The 24926-nt window shown below is 49.2% G+C and overlaps 1 protein-coding gene across 1 annotated transcript in view; it reads right to left on the bottom strand.

The window, feature by feature from the left end:
• Positions 1–24926, bottom strand: part of LOC144127733 (transient receptor potential cation channel subfamily M member-like 2) — a 547241-nt gene that overhangs the window by 458312 nt on the left and 64003 nt on the right. The gene's annotated exons all lie outside the window — the stretch shown is intronic.

The following is a 24926-nucleotide window of genomic DNA, read 5'->3' as shown; positions in this document are numbered from 1 at the left end:
GTATGACGCAATGGCGTAATGGTTTAATTATCATATGTGCAGAATTAGTCACTCTCTACTTAACATTCGTAGATCCTTGGCAGTCCTCATACCACTCCTTGTGCAGTTGTGCAGCCGTTAAGCGAAGCGGCACTGCCCTGAAATGGCAAGTGGTACCACCGGTGGGCCTTATTTATTTTGTAGGGCGGTTTACTGGCACGTTGGAAGCGCCGGCGACAAAGACCTTAGCACACGCAATCTACGAGCCAGCGAGGCGAGAGACTGGGACACAAGAGGCACCGTTCCACCACGAGCATCCGACGGGCGGCGCAAGCGCTTCGTCGTCGTTGGCGTCGGTTCTAGACCATCTTCTTCGTTCCAATTTATTTGTCTATTTCAAAGTTACTTCCACCCTTAACTTAAAGCCCTAGGCAGGAGCGGACGAAACAAAAGATTAAATAAAACACAGTATAAAACCATATTAAGACATTCTGATGAGCGGTTGCGCATAAAAAAAATCGAAAGAAATCATTGCCTCTTGTACACCACGGCCGTAAACGAAACTAGTACAGAAAAGTAACACCTGTAAAAAAAAAATGAGCAAACTACTGTTTAACCACCGCGTAAAGATATTTTACATCTTTGCGTTTTGCTTCAGTAGTCTGCAAAATGACGCCACCGAGCCATACTGCTCTTCTGGAGCAACATCTCGCGAACAGTCATAATGTACCACCGAGATACTTTCAGGCTAATATTGAAGGCAATGGTGCATTTTTCTCTTATATGTCACAAAATCGTTCTCTGAAAGTGTTCTCATTGGTCGTATCGAACAGTTTAGACCTTCCAGATAACTTTTGTTGATTGATGAGTAGTGCACTGTTTGTATTTATACGCTTTTCGTTCTTCAATAAAAAACCAGTTGATAGTCAGCGCCTGTTTGTGCTAGTCCTTCGTCTTGTGTCCCGTTCGTGTTGCGCTGAGAGCGAAAATGAACAGTTTAGACTCCCATAGAAAACCAATTGGGAATGCTTGTGGCGATAGCTGAAACGTTAGAAGAAAAAAATTTAAGAGTGCCGTCGGGTGATCTCCAGTTTTGTTGATTGTTATAGTGAAATCTTACATTATATGAAAAAATTGTGTGCATGAATCACTTCCCGCTCAAAGATTCTTCACAGAAGTACTTGCTGGTGGGCGAGTTCGTTCATCATAAAGTTGAATGGCGCAAGGAAGCGAACACAGGAAGACACAGAGACAGAAAGAGCGCTCTCTCTTTCTGTCCTTGTGTCTTCCTGTGTTCGTTTCCTTGCGCCATTCAACTTTATGAAGATTCTTTGGTCCAGAATTTCTGGATATGCAAGGGGGAGGAGAGGGGGGGGGGGTTATGATGCGCCACAATATCACGTTACCTGTTTTGCTCACCTGCCTGCTAGGTTTCTTCCCTCGGAAATTTTCATGGGTTTTTCGCTCTGTGTCAACAACACCACATTTTCTGCGACACGACCTCCTCCTTAATGCTTTCGAGTCAAAAATGTGGGAGTATCATTCAGCTTAGCGCAGCCACACGGCTCTAAAGAAAGGCTTTCCCAGGAGTTTTCAAGTTGGAGAAAAGATTGTCCTCATCGTGGGGTCGAACTGCCTATATAGGCACTGTCGTCCACTGCCTGTACAGGGTACTTGCTCAGCCAAACCAATTCCCCAAGGCGGCGTGGCAGGAATCCCTAAATATTCAAAGGGGAATCCAGTTATTTAAATATATTAAGGAGGCCATTAACAAATTACTGCATGAACAAGATGCACCAAGCCGTGTGCCACATTTGGGCGAAGCCCTCGAAGCGTGGGCGTAAGAACAGCACGGCGATGCGGCTAACTGTGCGTTCTGCTTAATCATTCGGGTTGCTGCATGGGCTCCCTTCAGAATAACGGAGGTGAGCACAAAGCGGTCATCCTTGAATCTGTTGCGGAAAAGGTGGAAGCGTCTTCGTCATTCGACAGACCAGCTTACAAGTGTAAACGATCCACTGCGTTGTGGGCAGCAGAGCTTCAAGACAGGCAACGGCGCGACAACTTTCTATTCTAAGGCCTGTCCGACATCTAATCAGAGTCCTGGGTTCAGTCAGAAGCCAAACTGGTCAATGTGCTATCATCCCGCTTGAAAATGCCACCCTCCGAAGTTTAATCGAGAGACCACAAAGACTTGTCGGGTATCCGTCGAATAAATGCAGGCTAATTACTTCCCAGTTGTCATTTTCAAAGTTCAAACATAAAGTGCTCCTCAATAGTTTTAAGCTGAAAGCAGCAAATACGGTGAGTGACGACCATTGTTCTGCTACTCCACTGCTATGGAAAAAAATATTGGTGGTGGTTTAGCTCCGGATAAACCTGGAGTGACGCGATATCTACAGCTGGCCGGGTGGAACTTGCTCAGTTGAATTGCAGTCAGTCTTTCGCAGCTCCCTTTCGCTGGGCGTTCCTTCTTTATCTTCGTCCCACATGACACGGCGCATGCGCACAGCTGTTGCAGCTCGGTTTCACCGGCGCGCCGCCCGCAAGCCGCAGCAGCTTCTCCGCACCACGTGGCTGGTCACTTGACCAACCACTTGACGAACAACGGGATTAGCCACGGCGCCGCGCCGCCGGCAGCTGCTCCGCACCACGTGACAGCATGGCGGCGCAGCCACAGGTGGGCGGTGCCGCCACGCTGGAGGCTTTTTATGTGCAAATGGTGCGTATTAGGTGCACGCCTGGACAGGGCTGACGAAGCGAACACCAGCCTAGCGCTACGTATAGATGCCCTAGAAAAAGAGCTGCAGGTAGAGAGGGCAGAGAAGCGGAAACTTCAAGAACAGCTTAGTCAAGTGTTGGAGGCAAAAATGACTGACACCGCCAAGCGAAGCCACATCGGCGAACATTCCAGCGCCTGCCACATGGATGGGGCCTGCGCTGGCACGGACAGCGATAAGGAATTAGGTCAGGCAGGTTTAGACAGGAACAGCTACGCACACGTGGCAGCGAGGAAGTCTGGAGGAGATGGAGAGAAGGGGAACAAGCTAACTTCCAGGAATGAGGTCGCAGTCACAGATAAGAGGCAGCATAATAATCCGGAAGTTAGGATGGAGGAAGGGAATAGCCTAGTGCTTATCGGTGGTGACTCAAATATGAGTGTGCAAAAGAACTATACTGGAGCGTGTAAAGGGTGACAAGCGGGTAGCAGTCGGGGCATTCCCAGGCAGGAAAATGGATGCAGTACTGAGCGAAACAAAAAAAAAACGAACTTTCTAAGAATGTTGAAGAGCGCAATTTGGTAGTGATAGCGGCGGGACTAAATGATGTCTTGAATGGTGAAGCCGCAAAAGTAGCGGAAAGATTAGCGGAGGGAGTTGACGATTTAAGGGCGATAGCACAGCAAGTCCAGATCGTGGTGTGCGCAGTGCCGGAAGTGCAAGGACGAAACGGAGAAATTGCCAAGGACGTTGTGGATGTTAATCGGAAGATAAGGAAGTTAAGCCAGGAGAAAGGCATTGGGCCGAGGGCTGCAACAACAGGGAACCACCACCAGGGGTCATCAACTACATAAGCGCCATCGGACCAGCGTCTACCTCACTTGGCAGCGACAGGGGCAGCGGGACAAAGCCTGACCGACCGCAAGCTTTTTCTTGTCACCCACAGGAGTGTGGTTATTGCTCCTTTTTACGTTTATAGTATTATAGTACCTTTTGCTGCTGTCGCTGCCAAGCTGACGTTGCCTGTGAAATATGCCTATTGATGTCGAGAAGCTACGTGAAGAACTCCGAATAGAATTCCGAAAAGAAATTGCTTCGTTGTGTAGCTCAATCGAGAGGGATGTTCGGAAAGAGTGCCGCGAATTATCCAACAGTGTTGAATTTTGCTCAAAAAAATTTGATGACATAGCTGCTGAGTTTACAGCGCTTAAGGAAGAAAACAAGGTACTCAGAGCTGAAAATGCTACACTGTCATCCGAGCGTGATGGACTCAAGAAGCTTGTAGAAGACTTTGAACAGCGATGCACTGTTCTAGAGCAGTTTTCCAGAAATAAAAACATTGAAATTAAGGGTGTTCCCGAAAATGAGCAGGAGAACCTTCAAGACAATAGACGAAGAGGGGAACGTTTCACGAACGTCGTAGGTTTTGTAACTGGCACAAGGTGCGAGTGTTGCTTTGCACTTCGGGGAGTCGTTTTTTGCCCACATTTGACGGGAATTTTGGGGCGCAGGCTGCCCTTCCCACGCGGTGCACCCGTGGAGAGCAGAGTACTAGGCCGGGGGACCGCCTGTTCTCATTCGATTAACCGGCTGGGTGGACCGGTGGCCGCGGGAATCGAACCCACGACCTCCCGTAGCCGAGGCGAGCACTCAAACACAAGGCCACGACAGCCTCGGAAGTGATCATAAGCGTATTAGTCTAGAGTTAGGAGCCATGGTCAAAAGAGAAATGAAGGGGAGTCAAAAAGAGTACGCAAAATTAAATGACGAACAAATAGTGCAAATAGCGGCCTGCATAGTGGAAGCAATAGAGACACATCCCATGGAAAAGTGGGATTATAAGAATTTAGAACTATTTATTAGTACAAAAATAAAACAAGTAAAAGGAGTAAACCGCTGAAGAAGAAAGAGGAAGCCACGAAGTTGGTGGCATAAAAAAAATTAGGGAGGCCATCGAACAACGACGGTTGGCATCACTGGAACACAGAGAAGCAAAGAGGGCGCAGTCATCTGAAGAGGAAATAGGCCGACAATGGGTATCATATCGACAAAAGAAACAGGAAGTGCAGGTCCCTGTCTACTTCTATGTCCGTGTGTTTTTGTTGCGCCCCTGTGTCCTCCTGAAAAGATATGAACCAACACGCCCAAATACAAGTACTTCTGAGTCTGGCTGAAGTTTGCGATACAAGTAAAGGGGGGCCAAGAAAATTTTGGAACCGTATAAGCTGGCTGGGCAAAGCGAACCCCACAAAGCAGGAACAGATTCACGATGCCGAGGGAAAATGTATAGAGGGAGGTGACGCTGTGAACTACATTTCATCAGTTATAGCTGAGTCATTTAAGAAAGACGATAGAGTAAACACCCCAAATGAGAGAGCAACACAGGACAGCACAATAGAAAACAGCGTGGAACTGACGAATCTGAACTGAAGAAAGGCGGAAGCAAATATTCCAAGATGTACGTCCGCAGGGATCAACGAAATTCCAATCAAGCTAATTAATGAACTTGCCCAAGAGGCAAGGAAACGCTGATAAAAGCATTGCAGGCAATAATAACAAATCAGCAAATTCCGCACTGCTGGAAACAGAGTAAAGAGAGTTTGATTTATTAAGGGAAAGGCAATAAGACGAACATAAAATCCTTCCGACCGATTACGATAACATCAGTTACAGGCTGTCGATGCAGGCGGTGAAACTAAAAATGCAGTCATGAGTAGAAAGTAATAGAATACTCGGAGAACTTCAGAACGGGTTCAGAAGTGGTAGGCGCTTAGATGACAGCCTGTTCATGCTTACCCAGTGCATAGAAATAGCAAAGCCGGAAAACAGACCTTTGTATTTAGCCTTCCTGGACATAAGCGGTGCATACGACAACGTGAACAGGGAACTCCTGTGGAGCATATTAAAAGGTGAAGGTTTCGTTCATGAGGTAATTAATTTTCTACAGGAAATATATCGAGAAAATGAAGTTGAAATAACATGGGAAGGAATTAAGAGTACAACAACTGTCGAGGTACACAAAGGATTAAGGCAAGGTTGTCCTCTAACACCACTGCGGTTCATGCTTTATATGATAAGTATGGAAAGAAGGCTACAAGGAAGCAATCTAGGTTATGATCTGTCATACACATTAGGCGGAAAGGTTGTTGAGCAACGACTACCGGGTTTAATGAATGCGGACGATATTGTACTGTTAGCAGATAGCCAGGAAGATTTGCAAACTTTGGTGAATGGCTGTGGAGACGAAGGAGACAGTCTAGGTTTCAGTTTTAGCGCAATTAAGTCAGGTATGATGGTTTTCAACGGTACAACTGATCAGGAGCTTACAATACAAGGCCATGAAATACCCCGAGTGGCCGAATACAAATATCTCGGGGTATGGGTAAACGAAGGGCAGATGTACACGGAAAAGCACGAACCGTCTCTCATAGCAAAATGGCGAAGAGATGCCGGGATAATGAAACATAGGACATTGTGGGGGTACAACAGGTATGAAGTCCTCAGAGGTATTTGGAAAGGAATAATGGTGCCGGGGCTTACTTTCGGGAATGCGGTTCTATGCTTAAGGGCTGAAGTTAAGTCTCGATTAGGAGTAAATCAGAGAACTGTTGGAAGATTAGCACTAGGTGCCCACGGGAAAACCACAAACGAGGCAGTACAGGGGGATATATGCTGGGCAACGTTCGAAGCACGGGAAGCTCAGAGTAAAGTACTATACGAAGAACACCTGAGGAAATTGGACGATAACAGGTGGGCAGCTAAGGTATTTAAATACCTGTACAGAAAGAGCGTTGACACACAATGTCTGAAACGAACTAGAAAGCTGGCCAGTATGTTTGCCAGAGACGAGGAAGGAGAAAGAAATAGCATTAAACGACAGGTTAAAAACGTCGAAGGTAAAAATTGGATATATTCAATGAAAACGAGGCATAGTGTAGAATTATATCGATGCTGGAAAAGGCAGATCAGGAAGGAAACGTTTTATGATAACTCAAGAGGCAGTGCCCTCCTCTTTGAAGCTAGGTCAGGGGATCTTAGAACGCGCAGCGACAAAAAGAAATTTAACGAAGAAGACGACACATGTGCTGTGTGTGGTAAATCTGTAGAAACAATAGAACACCTCATGTGATGGTATCCATCCCGATGTCGATCCAGGCACAGTTAATCTTCCTGAGGCCTTAGGGTTTAGAGATAACAGTTGTCATGTAAATAAATCTGCGGTGGAAATTAGCAAAAAGCGATTGGAGCATGGGTGGCTCAAAAGCAGAGAGGTGACATAGGTTTTAAAGTGTAGGAAAACGTATTTTAAATAAAATGGCGAATTTTATTAACAACTTACAGCAGGGTTAAACAAAAATAACGAAAAAAACTGAGCATGGTGGCAACTACCACCGCACCGTTTCAAAGGGGACGCTCCTACCTTCCATCCATCCATCCAGGCTCGAAATGCTACCGTAATATAGCTGTCGCTACAAAATTGGTTCAGTTTGGGAAAACCCAACCCTTAGCAGACAAGCTTGGCATCGACAAGTTGTACAAAGTTAAGAAGAGCTACACCCTTTTCGTTGCGCCTTCACGCTATCGATCGTATGCTCCGATTTCGTGCACGAACCGTCTAATTCCTCCGCGCCATCCGCCTAATACACCATTCAGTAGCACTGCGCTAGTGCAGTGGATTAAAGTTTCCAGTCATTAACCCACTTTCCTCCTTAGTCAAAAACATACGAAGCATACTTCTAACGGGACGATAATCACTCTGCTAACGGTGCTAGGGGCGCCGACAAATCTTACTGAAATCTGGCTGTCTGCGAAGATTTATAACAGTGAAAACACTTCACCGCTTTTCGGTGGAACAGGGATGGTCGGTGCGGTGGAGACGGGCTTCGAGCTGTCTCTGATGCTTTTGTCTTTTCCCATCCATTTTACAAACACTTTAGAATTTGTATTAGTTGAAACTCGCACGTGCTCCAGGAAGTCCATAGTGGGCGTCTACTGTTGTCTTCCGTCCCCTTCGCTCACCTTTACCTACTATCATTATGACGTCTCCATGTGATTACAGTCCGGTATCCGTAATTCTTTTATTTTATTAGGCAACCTTAATTTCGCTAATATTTTGTGGTCGAATGTACTACTGGGGACTAAAGTTTCCGGGAGGTGAGTTCCAGGAAAAACGTTTATTGCAGCTCCACCTCGCTACACAGTCGCCTGATATCGTGAAGAGAGGAAGGAGCATCTAGGTCTTTAATGCCTTCACACAACATCAGGCGACTGGGTAGCAAGGGGGAGCTGCAATAAAGGGTTTTCCTGAAACTCGCGTCCCGAAAAATTTGTCCCCAGTAGTACATTGCTATTAGCGCGAAAGCTGTATTTCATGACAAAAGCTGCAAAAACTTGACGCCGCTGAAGCCTTCATTTTGAACAAAAAAATAGCCCCGCTACTTGGTTTCGAACCCGTGACGTTGCGAACAGATCAGCCTCGCTCGCCACTGCACGAGAGCAGTACGCTGTCGCAGCCACCGATCACGCCTTGTGTTAAACAGCAACAAGCTCTCGCGCTGTGCATTGCAGATCGTCGTCTTCAACTTCCATCTGCGGCGTGAACAGATCACAGCAGCTTAACCTCGGTCACAGCTTAACCTGATTCTAGAGAGAGAGAGAGAGAGAATAATCCTTTATTGCATAAAAAAAGACCGGAGCGGATTGTGGCTGCGGTCCTTAGTTAAGGACTCCAGTAGCTTCCACCGACGTTTTGGCGATGGCAACTAGCGCCTCCTGTTCTTCTAGGGTGCCGCTTCTCAGCTTCGCCTCCCACTACTCCCGTTCCGCGTTGCGCGGTTTTAAGTTGTTGGGTTTATCTGTGCATGTCCAAGTAAAGTCCGTAAATGTGGCCATGTCGCCACACCAAGAACATGTATCTGCGCATAATGTTGGGTTAATGCGGTCTAGATAGTGGCGGTTAGGGAAAGTGAGAGCTTAGATGTGTCTTAGGTGGTAGGAGTCCACCGGGAAAAGTGCTGTTTGGCGAGGGGGTGGGGGTAAGAGATGCTTATTTAGGCGAAGGGTCTCTAGGCGGGTTGAAAAATGGGCTGAGAGAGGGTAGAGAGTAGAGTCAGTGTGCACCCACTCGGTTGGTATAATCTCGAGCTAGGTCACCGGCCCTAATATTGCCATCGACATCTGCATGTTCTGGGACCCAGGTAATTACATAATCATGCTGAATATAGCTGCCCAAAACGCGGAGAGCCATGCGCCGGACACGTTCATTCGTATAAGCTCTGCAGGCGGGTTGGGAGTCTGCAAAAATGTGGGTGCCATGGCGTTGGAAAGAGAGAGAGAGAAAAACGCTTACTGCATAGAATGTTTGGGTGGGCCCTCATTCCAGGACCCCATTGGATTTTGCCGCCACTCTTGCCCGGTTCACCAGCGAAAGCTGGTCCTCCGAATGTTGGCTGGACAGCGCCGCCTCCCAGTCCTCCGTTGTTAGGCTATTGAATCTTGCTACAGATGGGTTTTTCTGGCATGCCCGTACCATATAGTATAAGTCAGCCACTTCACTGCAGAAGGCGCAGTGCGGATCATAAAAATTTCGAAACATATAAGCTGAATTTGACAGGACGCGATTTCTTTAAAATAACACCTTGCTCCCAGTTTAAATTTTGGTGTGGTTCTGCGTATAGTTCGCTTGTTAATCTCAAATGTTGGTGTAAATTCCTGTAGCTTAATAGTGGCTCAGAATAATTTTTCCCACGAATGTCGGGTGACCCGGGATAATAGCGCGCGGGCAGCTGCGTGAGCGCCTTCGTCTCCAACATCGGCAGTGTCCTCGAGTCCATATGACTGTGGATTTAAAGTCTGTATCTTCTTTAGTTCTGAGTATTCTGGTTGCCTGTTTAGCAATCCTTCCTCTGGTATAGTTACGACATGCAGTCTGCGAGTCCGTAATTACACACAAGACTGTCCTGGAAACCATCGCGAAAGCAATTGCCTCTTCCTAGCCATGCAAGGCGAATCCCTGGCATCGAATTAATGCCCCTTTAACTAATTTCCCTCGCGCATCCGTGCATGCTATCGTTGATATCCCGCTGACGGGTCCTGCCGCGTTCACGTAAATTGCCTCTTCCATCGCTCCCTATGTTCTGCTGATGGCGTTCGCCCTAGCCTTCCTTCTTTTCTTATGACATTCGGGGTGGATATTTCACGGAATGGGTTGCACCTCGATCTTGCTTCTAAGCTGATCTCCAAAGTCATTTCTGTCCACCGTAGACGAAATGCATGGAAGCCCTACTCTATCGATAACATCCCTTCCTGTCCTGCTACCTGAGAGCCGTGTCCTCTGCGATATCGAGTGGCCTTCAGCGATTTTATCCGCAGTATTGGGAATGCCCATATGTAGTAAGCTTTCTGTTCCAGCCTTTACCGGGATGTGAAGTGCTCTTTTATGTACTTTGCGTATTATGACGTTCAGCTTGTTCTTCTCACTTTTCTTCCATTTAAGATAAGGTGCAGTGTAAGCTATCCCGCTCACAATAAAATCCAGTAATAAATTTATGGTTTTTTTTTCTTTATGTTCATGATTGTGGCTTCATACCCTACTAATCATTCTCGCCACTTGCTCAGCGGTTTCCTGCAGTCGCCTAATCACTTCCGCGTTATTGCCCTTGGCGTCTATTAACAGACAATATTTTCGCAAGTGGCACCTCTTGAATCTGCGCTCCACAATTTGCGTTCACCAGATGGGGATGTCATCCGTATAGATGGTATATTCGGTGTCGGAGAATGTATAGCGCTTGTGGGTGAGAGAGTTGAAGCTGTTCTTTGCGTGGAAGGCTCGTCGCGCTTCCTTAAATGTTATATTTAGTTTTGTCTTCATTGCGATTATCTCTTTTTCGTTCTTCCAAGATGCACATGACCTTGAATAGGCGGGATGATTACCTTCGCAGTTTGCGCAACGAAGTGCTGCTCCTTCACAGTTTTCGGAAAGCATGTTCTTTTGAGGCACATTTAGCGCAAGTTATGTGGCCACGGCAGCTTTGCGACCCAGGACCATACCGTTGGCATTTTAGGCATCTTCGCGTATTTTGTATGTAATGTCTCACGTTTATTTTGAGATAGTCTGTGTTATAGTATTGTAAGGGGGTGAGCTTAGAAGCGAATGCCGAAACGGGTCACCGACGTGCCTTAACGAGGGCGCGGGAAGAAGGCCCCGTAAACCGAGAGTACACGTTGCTGGCGGGAGTCAGACTGGCCCCACTCCTTGAAAAGCGGGGGAGCGTTTATTATCTTTTCCCTTTCCCCCGTGCAGCTGGGTGCCGCTGAGAACGGCTTCATATCATGCAGAAGAAAGCGATTCGATTTATTGAAAACTTATCAGCACGTGAACATACTCAAGGTTTTTTCTATGAATACAAGATTCTTACATTTACTAACGTATTTCGCCAAGTACTAGCACTCAGAATATACAACGAAATTAAACGTGATCAACCAGGCTTTTTCGCAACATATGAACGTGCTCACTGTGGCTACGAGTTGAGAAATGTATTGTTTATTTCAAACCTGATCAGAACATCCTACGGGAAGCAGTCGGTTGACTTTCAAATCCCTGCACTTTTAAACATGTTTCAGGAAATTGTTCAAATAGTCTGTAACTCCAACTCAGTAAATAGTTTTAAGAGACAAGTTAAAACTTTTTTACTAGATAAAGCATAACTGCGCTGTTTTGATGTATGCTGTTTTAATTTGTTTGATTTTTTCTTAAGTGTTTTTTTTATGTACGGAATTCCATTGTATCTTGAGTATTGCCTTTGCATTGTATTCTACCTGCTTAGTGATTGATGTTTCTAATAATGGCGTCTTGTACCGAATCTTTCTGATTGTTTTGTAACTGCACAGTTTTGCTGCCTCCTTATTCTTTCTTGTTGTTGGCGCGACCGGCCACTCGTCTGTCCTGATGCAATATTCCGGAGACGAGGCCTCGTCAGGCGTGCATTAAACGCCTTTTGCCTCGTCTACCTTGGCAGTGCTTTATACCAATGTGTGTTATTCGGTCTTGTATTGTAACCAGTTCTGTCAAAATAAAAAGAAAGAAAAAAAGGCGCCTGTGGTGCCCTTGGCATCTGCTGTCTTGGGGAAACGTCACACCCCTCCCTTTGTTGTGAAGCCTGCTGCACGGCACTGGGGACGAGCCGTGTCTTGTTTACGCCCCTACAGTCCGTAGTAGATAACAAGCTTCCGGACCCGGGTAGACCGGCGGAGCTGGGGGTGCAAAGGTGCCGCACTTGACTGCTGTTGCCGCGCCGAAGCTGTTGTAGACGGCTCGGTGCTTAATGAGCAGCGAGGTAGGGACGGCTGTTCCGTGTCTGTTGTCGCTGCTAGTGCAGGAAGAGGCTCCTCGTCGTCTGAGAGAACGCCGGGCGTCCGCGGTCACACGTGGTCCGCGTGCCTATTGCACATCGTTCCGTCTTCGAGTTCTATTTGAAGCGACGATGAACTTGTGGGGTGGCGAACCGTTCCGGCAATCCAAGCTGGGCCTGGTCGGAAGTTTCTAACAAAGGCGGGCTCGCCGGGCGGAGGCAAACAGCTTTTGCGTGCGTTACTGTCGCAGCGCATCTTTTGCTTCAATTGCTTGAAGTCCGCATGCGCCCTTAGGCCGGGGTGCATTCACTGAATGGGCGTTTGCAGCTGCCTGTCCATGAGGAGCTCAGCGGGAGGGGACCCAGTAAACGCGTGCGGCGTTGTTCTGTAGGAAAGCAGGATCCTGTCGATGTTTGTTTTGAAACCTCCAGGCGCTGCCTTCTTGAGTTTCCCCTTAGTTGTTTACACGACGCGTTCCGCTGCTCCGTTCGATGCTCGGTGGTATGGTGAAGCATCGCAACTGAGAACGATTTGCTTGAAAGAATCGAAATTTTGTTGTATCGGTGCAGAAGTCAGGAGAACTTCACTTTCTCTGAAAGCTTGTTCCTCTACGCTTGTCCACTTCCAAGGAGTTTCTTTTGTAAGTAGCCGATTCAAGGGCCGGAGAACTGTCGAAAGGTTAGGCAGAAAAGGCCTTTAAAAATTATTGAGTCCAAAGTAGCTTTGAAGTTGCTTGACGTCCTTGGGACATGGAGCATTCACGACAGCTTCTATTTTCTTTGGTGTTGGCCTCAGTCTGTCCGCGTTTATGACATGGCCCAGGTACTCAACTTCTGTCGCTAGAAATGAACACTTTTCTAGCTTGAGCTTGAGGCCTGCTTCCTGTAGACGCTGTAGTACACTGGCTATGTTGCTCAAGTGATCTGCGTCGTCCAATCCCGTTACCAAGATGTCATCAAAGTACACGGTGACATGGCGCATGTCTTGTAGCAAATTTTTCATTTCTCTCTGGATTATGGCCGGCGCTGAAGCTACTCCGAAAGGTAGTCTGGTGTACTGGAAGAGGCCCTGAAGCAATTGATGGCCAATAGCTTCTGTGAGCTCGTGACAACTTCTACCTGCTGGTAAGCGTCTTTCAGGTCCAGCCTCGTAAACTTTTTGCCACCTGAAAGTTTCGCCCAGAGGTCCTCGACTCGCGGCACAGGATATTTTTCCAGCACTGTGGCACCGTTAATTGTGACCTTGAAGTCGCCACATATGCGCACGCGGCCGTCTTGCTTGAGCACAGGAATAATTGGGGCTGCCCACTCAGACGTTCTGACAGGTGTAAGTACCCCTTCTTGTTGCATTCTATGCAATTCTTCTGCAACTTTGTCTTGCAATGCAAAATAAATCGTTCGTGGTTTGAAGAATTTTGGAGGTGAATCTTCCTTGACAACAATTTTGGCTTTCACACCTTTGAATTTTCCTAGTCCGTCCGAAAATACTTCTTTGTAGCAAGTAAGCAGCTCGTCAACGGATCTGACGTCATTTAGGTCGAGCTGAAGCGCACTGATCCAGTTTCGTCCGAGAAGGGTTGGACACTGATCCGGAGCTACAAACAAAGGCAGTGTTGCCTCTCTTTGTCCGAACTGGACTGAAACGGTAACCTTGCCCCTAACGGCTGTCAGGATTCCACAATAACTCTTCAGAATTACGTCTGATGGGTCTACTGAGAGCTCGAGAAACCGCTGTTGGAATGCGGTCTCTCCTATCACGGAGACACTGGCCCCCGTGTTTAGCTCCATTCTAAGAGGCCTGCCTGGGACTTGCAAAACTTCTACAAACGGAGGAATTGTTTTCTCGCTGTTCATCTGCCACGTCTCGTAGACCTGTGACTGGATTTCAGGAAGATTTCCACTGTTCTCAAGGCTGTGAACTGACTGTTTTGTTTGCCTCTGCGTACTGCGCTTCCTTGACACGTTCTTTTGCTTCGTGTCGGCAGCCTTTGAGCGGCATACTCTGGCCAGATGCCCGATCTTGCTGCATGCGTTGCACCGGGATTTGGAGCGCTGGCATACTGTTGCGTAGTGCGGCTCTCCACAGCGATAACAACTTATCGTCTGCTTCGTTTGCTTGCTCATCACACTGAGAACTGTCTGCTCTTCGATGATGCCCTGGGCTTGCATCAACATGCTTGAGTCTCTTTTAGCCGTCTCCATTGCAATTAGAAGCTTGACTGCTGACTCGAACGTCAGGTTTGGCTCTTCAAGCAGGCGTCGTTGCATTGACGCGTCATTAATGCCGCAAACGAGTATGTACCGCAGCATGTCAGGAAGGAAGGTGCCGTACTAACAATTTGCTGAAAGCTTTTTCAGTGATGCGGTGTAGTCGCTGACAGACTCCTCCGGTTGACGAGAGCGACTATTGAATCTGAAGCGGCAGACCACCACGGAAGGCTTCGGAATGTAGTGGCCCGAAAGCACGGAGAATATCTCGTCGATAGAGACTTGATCTGGAGTTTTAGGCGTCAGCAGGCTAAGTATTAAGGAGTAGGTACTGGACCCGCAGCATGTCAGGAACACGGACCTTTTCTTCTTCTCTGGAACGCCGTTGGCGTCGAAGAACAGCTTGACTCGCTCCAAGTACCCCGTCCAGGCTCCTCCTTCCCCGTGGAATGGCTCCAATGCTCCGTAGGTCGGCATGGTTGCAGATGATGCGATGCCGGAAAACTTTTACCTCGTCGCCAGAATTGTTATAGTTTTGTAAGGGGGTGAGCTTAGAAGCGAATGCCGAAACGGGTCACCGACGTGCCCTAACGAGGGCGCGGAATGAGCGCCCCGTAAACCGACAGTATACGTTAATGGCGGGAGTCAGACTGGCCCCTCTCCTTGAAAAGCGGGGAAGCGTTTATTATCTTTTCCCTTTCCCCCGTGCAGCTGGGTGCCGCTGAGAAGGCACCTGCGGTGTCCTTGGCGTCTGCTGCCTTGGGGAATCGTCACAGTCTACTTCCATGGACTCGGGGAGTGTGCTGGAGTTGACCGTCATGACCAGATGTTTTGCGGGTACCCCTTTCCTTCCTTATTTTATTACGATGTACATTTGTAACATTTTGTTCTTTTAGACCTTCAAGTATCTCTTCCTCCGTGAGGTTGATGAAATCGGATTCAGAAACCACACACCAGGCGGTGTTTAGAGGCCGGTGGGCTGTAATTGACACAGGAATTTCCCTGGTGGACACTAGGCCAGAAAGTTTCGTGTATTGGGCTAATTCTCTGAGCTCAAGCAACAGGTCACCACTAGGTATTTTGAACAGTGTGTAGCCTTGGCCCAAGGCTTCATCAGTTAGGCATTATGACACTAGAAATAGGGACGTGGTTCTCGCGGTCTTTTCTGTTTCTTCTGCGGGATGTCATTTCGGCCGAAGGACGACTCCCAACATAAAAACGAAACAAGGGTTTATTCGATTACCGATGACAGCGGAGGAGCATACCGACGCTACGCTCGTCTCGGTAGCGGAAGGTAGACTAGCGCTCTTCCCAGCCGGGCAGCCTGTTTTTGTAGCCGCCGTCGGTGACACGTGCCTCGAGTGACGCAGCAGTGGCGCTGGGTTCTATCAGGCACGTGGTCCAGCGTGTGGCCGTGTTACGCGGGGCTAGTTGATAAGAAGGTAAAGGCTGCGCGGAAATGTGCGCAAAGTATGTCGCCATATCCCCCCCCCCCCCCCCCCGCGGAGTGGAGAGCTTTCAGGGCTTGTAAAAATCTTTGCAGTGTACCCGACGTCCGTAGCGTGTAGTGACAGGAGCAGGCTGCGATGTGGGGGTCGTGGATGGACACCTGTGGGTGCACTGGTACTTCCTGGTTCGGCGAAGTCGATGTAGGTTGGCTTCAGCCTGTCCATAGAGATGCTGACGTCATTCCCGTTAACGCGCAGGGTGAAGGTTTTGTCGTCGCGACGGAGAACTGGGTAGGGTCCGCTGTAAGGTTGCTGGAAAGGCCTGCGAACGGTGTCATCGCGGAGAAAACTGTGCGTGCACGTTGCCGGATCGTTGAAGACGAAAGGGGCAGTCTTAAAGAGGTGTAACACGAACAATTGAGCGAGTTGGTACATCATTTTAAAACTTTCGAAAGCGCTGCTATGGGGGACACCAAGAGAAAGAAAACGAAGGACAAGCGCTAGCAGTGTTTCGAAAGTTTTAAAATCATAAAGTGGTGAGCTGCAGGTGACGGGCGGAGGGCAGCGATGGTGCGTCGGAGCCGGGCGACGAAATCGGTGAGATGTGACGTCGTGGTGGTGGATGGCGGTGCAGCAAGAAATTCTCCTGGGAGACGGAGTGGTTCTCCGTAGACGTGCTCTGCGGGTGTAGCCTGAATGTCCGGCTTGAAGGTGGCGCGAAGACCTAAGGCAACGGCTGGTATGGCTTAGAGCCAGGCTGAGTATGGGTGGCACATGATGGCTCCTCTGAACTGACGGTGGAAATGCTCGATCATCCCGTTGGCGCATGGGTGGTAGCTTGTGGTTCTCGAGCGCTCGAACATGATGGTGAGCCCGAGAAGCCTGAAAAGGTGCGATTCGAACTGTCGTCCCTGGTCGGTGGTGACACGGCGAGGGGGCCCGAAGCGAGCAATCCAGCCGGCGAAGAAGGCTGAGGTGACGTCTTCCGCGGTGATTCTCTCGAGGGGCCATGCCTCAGGCCATCGAGAATACCGATCGATGGCGGTGAGGCAATAGCGATAGGGTCCAGCTGGGGAAAAGGGCCCTATGATATCCAGGTGAACGTGTTGAAACTGATCAGAGGGCTGGAGGAATGCTCCAGGCGGTGAAGTGCATGCCTGGTGACTTTAGCGCGGTGGCATTGAATGCAAGAGCGCGCCCAAGTGCGGAATTCCCACTGCTTGGAGGTAAAGACATAGCGGTCGGCCGCGTGGCGTGTAGAGGAGCGTATGCCGGGATGGCAGAGATTATGCAGCTGGTTGAAGAGCCACGGCGATGGGAAAGGGGCTCGTAAGGCCTGCTTCGTGCTGTTGACATGTAACAGTAGATAGTCGTTGTCGATCGAGGTATGGGGACTTGTTCCAGCTGTAGTGAGGATTCGCCCATAAGAAGTTCTTGCAGTTCGACATCCGTAATCTTAGCCTCGGCGAGGATGTCAGCAGTTATCCGCGAAGAGCTCATAGCTGCCATACGTGAAAGTGCGTCGGCGACCACGTTGTCCTTCCCGCTGTCATGTTGGATGTCGGTGGTAAACTGGGTAATGAACGAGAGCTGGTTCTGCTGAACCGGCGGGAGTTTTTCACGTCATTAAGAGAAGGCGTAAGTCAGAGGATTATGGTCGATGTAGATAGTGCAGTGATGTGCTTCGAGAATGTGGCGAAAGTGTTGAACTGCTTCCTATATCGCCAGAAGTTCTCTGTAGTAAGCCGGTGGACTCGATGGGGTGGGGGTCGTGATTTTGTTGGTGGGACTGGGCGTCGTTTTTCGAGCTGAGAGTTTCTTGGAGTAGAACGCCAAGGAATGCCAGGTGTTGTCTACGCGTTGTATAAGGACGGCGCCGACGGCAAAGTTAGAGGCGCCCGTGAAGAGCCCCAAGGGAGCGTCTGGCATGGCATAGGAGAGAAGTGTGGCGTTGCAGTGAGTAGCTAGCTTTGCATTCTTCGAAAAGTTGCGTTAACGCCGGTGTCCACGTGACGGGTTGGCTTCCTCGTAGTCCAGCCAAGGCATCATGGAAGGAAGCCTGGTAGTCGGCTGCGTGTGAAGAAACACCAGTAAAAGTTCAGCATGCCGAGGAAACGGCGAAGTTCTTTAGAGGTGGTGGGTTGTGGTAATTTTGCAGGTCTGAGATGCGCTGAGGCAAAGGTCGAGTTCCCTCTGATGAAACTTCAAGCCCGAGAAATTTGATAACTGAAACGCCGAGCGTGCTCTTTGGGACATTGTCGAGTAGGCCGTGGTCATCAAGGCGTTGGAAATGTTGAAGGTGCGTGTGGTGTTCATCGGCGTTACGGGAAAAGACCAATATGTCGTCAAGATAGACGAAGCAGAAGTCGAGGCCGCGGTCGACTTCGTCGATGAAGCGTTGAAAGGTTTGTCCAGAGTTCCTCAGGCCAAAGCTCATGAGGGGAAACTAGAACAAGCCGAAAGGAGTAATGATCACAGTTGTCGGAACGTCGTCCGCATTGACGTTTATCTACGTGTAGGCCTTCACCAAGTGCAGCACGGAGAAAACGTGGCAGCCATAAATGCGATGGGAGAAGTCCTGTATGTGGTGAACGGGGTACCTGTCCGGAATGGTGCGGGCGTTGAGGGCACGGTAGTCCCCACAGGGCCGCCAGCCTTCGGTCTTCATCGGGACAAGGTGAAGTGGCGGAACCCATGGGCCCTCGGAGCGGCGGGCGATTCCCTCGCGGAGCATAGCTTCGAACTCTGATTTGGGCTATGCTTATGCGGTCCGGGGCAAGGCGACGGGCGCGGCAGAAAACCGGAGGTCCTGGGTTTGTCCGGATGTAGTGCACAGTGGTGTTCTGCACATCACATGGCAACTCGCTAGGGCGCGTCAAACCGGCAAATTCGGCGAGGATTGCGTGGTGCGGTGAATGATTTTCAACACCGAGTACTTTGATGCTCAGCGGGAGGGTAGTCGTTCGCTGTCCTGGCGAAGAATGTCCTGTCGTCGCGTCGATGAGGCAGTCGTGGCGGCAGTCCGGAAGGAGGTTGCAGTGCGCCAAAAAGTATGAGCTGATGATTAGCTCGCTGACGTCGGCGAGGAAAAAATTCTAATGAAGGCCCCGGCGTATATTTTTAACGGGACGTGCAGACGGAGTGAACCGTAAGTCTTGATTGTGGACAGGTTTGCCGCGCTTATCTCGAAAGACGTAGGAGGACGGGTACCTTGAAGCTAGGCTCGTGGGTAGCAGCAGATGTCGGAACCGCTGTCGACAAGGAACCGGCGCTTTGCAATTTGGTCGTTGACGAAGATGCGATGGCCTCCAGGTTGCCAGCTCACGGCCATGTCTACGAGCTGCTGTTGTCGTTTCCCTTATGTCCAGCGGAGCAGGCTGGTCGACACTGTCGTGCTCTGTCCCCGAAGCGTCGATGGTAGCAGCACCGGACGTCGTCGCCAGGCTGCTGCGACGGGGTGGTGTTACGGTCACGGCTTTGCGGGCGGCGCGTCGGGAAGTGTTGATCCGGGCGTCGTTGAATGCTGCTGAGCTGTCGATTGATATCGTGGATACGGCGCGCAAGCTCTATGGTGTTTAGCGCTGCGGCGACAGCCTGAACGGTGGGCAACAACTGCAGCAAAGAGACCTCGATGACGCGATCCTGGCAAGTTGGTCGAGAGGTAGCGTAAGCTGAGCTTGCAGAATTGCCTGGACGTGCGTGAGAAGACGTTGAAGCCAAAGTGCTCGCAGAAAAGAATCCTGAATTTCCATGCTGCCCGTGGAGTACGCATGCGGCAGAGGAGCTGCGAAGGCTTGCGCTCGGCAAGTTCTGCGGACTGTAGTTGTCGCACCTTCTGGTCTTACGAGAGTGACAGGTGGCGGATGAGTTCTGTCTTGAGGTGTTTGTAAAAGGTGGCGGTTGGGGGTTGGCAAGGATATCCTGGACATCGTTGGCGTAGCGGGAATCTAGGCGGGTGACGAAATAATCGTAGCGCGTCCAGCCTTGCGTGATGTGCTCGAGGGAGAACTGGGCCTCGACTTGGGCGAACCATACCTCGGGCGAGTCGGCCCAAAACGTCGGAAGTTTGACAGCGACACGCCAGACGTCCTGCGGGGTAGCGCGCGGGATGCCGTCTGCCGGGGTTCTGACGTCCTCAGCGGAGCCGGCAAGATGCTGCTGCACGGAAGCATTAAGTTGGCCGTGACGTAATTCCTGAGGCTGTTGGTCTTGCTTTAACATGGCAATGCGTTCTTGTCCGTTGTCCGGGACACCAGATGTGGCTTGTCATTTCAGCCGAAGGACGAACCCCAACATAAAAACGAAGCAATAGTTTATTCGATTGCCGATGGCAGCGGACGAGCATACCGACGCTACGCTCGTCACGGTAGCGGAAGGTAGACTAGCGCTCTTCCCAGCTGGGCAGCCTGTTTTTGTAGCCGCCGTCTGTGACAATTGCTCGGGTGACGCAGCGATGGCGTTGTGTTCTATCAGGCATGCGGTCCAGCGTGTGGCCGCGTTACGCTGGGCCGGATGATAACAATGTAAAGGCTGCGCGGAAATTTGCGCAGTGTGTCGCCACACTTCGTTATGAGGAACATGGTATTTTGGAAAATTTTTGGGTTTTTCAAAAAACTGTCCTGTTCTATCAGTCCGCCCTCGTTTGTGAGGGCGATTGTTTTCTACGAGGAGTGGAGCCATAAATATATGTGTTTTTCGGCTACGGTGCCAGCCACCCACTATGGAGCCCAACTTGGGGACCGGACAGGAACTTGGAAGCATGTCCTGCCCACGCCAGCTGTGCACCCCAACTATAACCCAATATGACGCAACTCAGGGTGGTTGGCCACACAAGGTTAACCCTCGCCGCCAGGAAAAAAGGAAGAAACTAGAAGTGAGCAGGAGACAGGAGAGTTGTGAGAAAGGTGTAGGAAATTGAAATATAGAGGGTAGGATAGGAAAAGGCGACTGCCGATTTCCCCCAGTCGGGTCAGGCCGGAGGTGCCGTCTACAGGAAGCTGGGGCCAAAGTGGTGTGTTGCCTCCGCCGAGGGGCCTTAAAGGTCCAAACGCCCGGCATCGGCTCAACCACCATGAGTCCCTTTTCCGCGGACACGGCGATGCCACGCACAGCTAGGCGCGGGTGCTCGGGTCAGTGGTGATGCAATGTTCACCATCATCCCTTTGCGGGGATGTTCTGCGGATGCTCGGGAACTGATGGTGTCGCCACTCACCAACGTCTGCAAGCTGGAGACGACCCCCCCCCCACCCCCCCTTGCGGGGAGCAAATGTTTCTAGTTTGTAAGGCCGAACTTTTGTGAGCACTGCAATATGGGCGCGCAAGCGGAGATGTCCCATTTGTAGTCGGCAGTATTTCGCGGGCATCTGCAGGGAGCCAAAAAAGCTAAATACGTAGTAGTTAGAAACGGTTCAGTCGAACGTTTTGCGAACCGTTCTACAACTTTCTCATTATTATTTTTCGCCTATCTTCGTTGCTAGCAAAGTTGGTTAATTAATCTTGAATTATGCAGTTAAGGACAAACCAAAAATTAAGAAAAAATAGAAACAGCGCTTGTCTCTTGTCCCGTTTTTATGCGCTGCTCGGTCACAAATGAGTAACAAACATCCCCAAGCTGCTGTCCTGCCGTGGCATATCTTTAAACCCAAGTTAAAGTTAGTTGGGACACCCTGTATCTCCAACAACGCTAATCGCATGCTGGCCTATATGTACAGCAATTTTAACGCGACACCGTTAAGGGCCCCATATCGCAGAAAAGTCGGTGTCGTCCGCATCGGCGGCGTTGGCCGTGAGCGAAAAATCGTCCTCCTCCTCCTCGCTCCTTCTCCTCGCAATGTACGCCACTGCCCCAACAGATAGCGCGCGACGGCAGCGCCTCCGGCTTGTCTCGTTCGGCGGAGTGGGGCTGTGCGGGCACGCAGGAATCACGCGGTGAACGGCAAACAACGCAGCGCACATCCAAAGTGCGTTCACCACGAAGCTTGCGGCTTACTGCCCGTTCGTTCGGCGCGGAAGCTATGCTGGCGTTCGTGGCATCGGGTTTGCCGACAACGATTTTCCAACGAACAACGACTGCAACTTGAGTCCCGCGCGTTTCAGCAGGCGCCTGACAGCGCTTCTGCGTGGCTTGCCGCTCCGTGCGTCCGTTTCAACATAGGTAGCAGAGCGATTTGTCTAACGGGCAAGGCGTCGCGCCGAACGGGAGATGGCGTTCCGTGGACTCCCTGGCAGTGCTCCAACACGCTGTCGCGTTCCACTCTTAAAGACGCAGCTTAAGGGTCCTCCAATTTTTTCCTTTTCTTCTAGCCTTGTGAAATTATATCTTACATAAGTAGTTCATACAAAACTGGAATGCGCTGTATCTTCTTGGGACCCCAGACACCAGACGCTCATCTATCAACTTGAATCTGTCTAAAACCAGGCGTATTACGCTCTATGCCTGCCGTAAGGTCACCTGAGCAACGCAAATGAGCGGTTTCCTCGAGCCAGCCTGGGTACAATGGAAGTAATGAACGTTCCCCCTCAGGTACGGCCGGTCAGCAGAGACATGGCGGCGAGACGCGCTTATGCGAGTGAAGGAGCAGCAGCGTTCGGTGGAAGTGGCAAGCCATTTTGAACGCGTTGGGGCAAGTGTACACCGCAGGCGTTGCGCAGTTCGGCGTATCCGACGCACCCCATGTCATGAACTATGTATGGATTCTCTTCAGTTTTTAGTAATTAAACAGGTCATGATGTTTCTGATCCTCCGCCTTTGCCGCATCCACCAATGGACGGCATCACCTTCAACGCACATGGTTTTGTTAATATTATCGACTCGCTAAAATGTTCATCTTCATGCGGTGTCAAAGGAATGGTATCAAAGTCTTAAAGAACAACCCGCCCCCCCCCCCCACCTCCTAAAAATGTTTGCGGTCTTATTCTTTCCCTTATTTTTCACAACTCAGGAAGTACTTTACTGGCTCCATTCCACATAACTGGCGAATTTGAAGGCCATTCCGGTTTTCAAGAAAAGTGACCGATCATCTCAAGGTAATTATCGACCCATTTCGCTAACCAGTGTATGCTTTAAGATCATGGAACACGCCATTTACTGTAATGTTGCCACATGTTTAACATCGGTCAACTTTTTTCACCCAAACCAACATTTATTCCGGAAAGACCGCTCACTTGAAACCCAATTAGCTTTGTTCCTGCACGACATTCATTCATATCTTGACCGCAATATCCCAACTTATGCACTATTTCTAGATTTCGAGATAGCTTTCGATAATCAACCCCATTCACGCCTTCTACGTAAAATGTCTCTGTTAAACAATCATCCTAGTGTCTTGTACTGGATTCGGAGCTTTCTAACCGACCGCATGAAATTTGTTTCCGCTAATGGCTACTCATCATTTTAATCACACGACTTTCAGGAGTACCCCAAGGCACAGTTCTTGCCCCCTTGCTCTTTCTAATTTACATTAGCGACCTGCTTTCTACGGTAACATCTAGCATTCGCCTTTTCGCTGATGACTGAGTACTCTACCACCCCTTAACTAGCGCCGAGGATCCGTACATCCTCCATAATGAGCTGGATAACATACAGCAGTGGTGGAGTACGTGGCTAATGTTCTTAAATACTAAGACTGTACAAATTTCTTTTCACCGCCGCCTAAATTATACTCCGCCTACTTGTGACGTTAACGATATTGCCATTATTTCCACTAACTCCTGGAAGTATCTTGGTATTAACCTCACTAGTGGCTTATCATGATCTTGCCAGATTAACCACATATTAAATTCATCTAATCGACCAGTTGGGTATCTCCGTCGTAACCTGCGCATGGCACCTGCTTCTTTAAAATAACTTATAAAACACTTGTGCGACCTAAACTTGAATACACTTGCGCAATACTTGACCCCCCTCACTCTAACCTTACCTAGCCCTTGAATCTGTTCAGAATCGTGCCCCTCGCTTAATTCTTTCTTACTACTCGAGATACTCTATCATATCCACCTTAAAGTTCCAACTACAACTTACCCCTCTCGCTTCCCATCGCTGAATTTCACGTCTCTGCCTTTATCGCAGGTTTTTCCATTGTTCACCCCGTTACAGTAAGCTCATTGTACCAGTACGTCGAACACCCCGCGTAGCCCATCCTAACAGCGTCATCCAGCATCGTGCCCGCACTACTACATTCAAGAAGTCATTTTTTGTGCACACAGCTCGCGACTGGAATGACCTAGCTTCCCTGCGGCTTAGCGCTCATGTCGGACCCTGCCCATTTCAAGACTGCCATCGAGGAAGCCATGTCATCGTCATGATTCCCACGTAACATTCTTTGTTAACTGCCGTTCTTGCGCCCACCCCTCATGTAATCTCCCGCCAGGAACCCTTGCGGTTCAAATGAACAAAAAACAAAAGAAACAAAACCTGTCACAAACGGGTAAAACCAAGGAGAAGCACAATATCTTAGCTGGCCATATGACACTGCCAACATTTGCCTATTCTTTGTCGCCATATGTTTGTAATTGAACAATATCGTTTTTTAGCTGCGGTTTTGCAGAATTTACATCTAGAATAACAATGATTTGATTATTACCTTACCTAGTCTACTCATCCATGCATGCCTCCAAATATGCATTGTTTTCCAAGTTGGAAAATTATTTTAAATCAAGTTAAATTGTCTACAAATCCAATGTCATGGCCCCATTTTACGAAAGGGGTGACGACCTAGTGACCCTCTCGGCCAGAGATTTTTGCAAACGCTACAGTATGCGTAATCAGGCTCTTAATACTCACTTCTCCTTTGCTTTTCTCAATTTCTTGTTTTTAATTCCGAGTGCGGTTTCTTCTTGGCTTCCTAAGCTACTCTTTAAGCGACCTACTGCCGTTAGTCTTTGCGCGCAAGAGGCTGTGAAATGACGTTAATGCACAATTTACATAATTGTGCGGTCGTGATTTTTGTTTCTGCCGCGTTTGTCTTCTCGACTTGTTCAGATGCAGCTCGTTATCTTATCCCCTGATATTTCAGGTGATGTGATTGATAGCGTAGGCCCTCTATTTTTGTTTCCTTTGCAAAACAAGTAGCTTTCCCGTTTACCGATACCCGCGTTTAGGCAGTGTTCTGTCCTTAAGCTTGATTCAGATGCTTCTGCGAACGAAGTTTTTTTTTTAAATCTTATTTGTGTTGCTTGCTGAAAAAATGTGGTCTCTCACAGGTTTTTAATTCTACGTTTTT

The sequence above is a fragment of the Amblyomma americanum genome, chromosome 4 (genome assembly GCF_052857255.1).
Source record: "Amblyomma americanum isolate KBUSLIRL-KWMA chromosome 4, ASM5285725v1, whole genome shotgun sequence".
NCBI lineage: Eukaryota > Metazoa > Arthropoda > Arachnida > Ixodida > Ixodidae > Amblyomma > Amblyomma americanum.
Note: the sequence above shows the minus strand (reverse complement) of the source record. Positions and strands in the feature narration are given on the sequence as shown.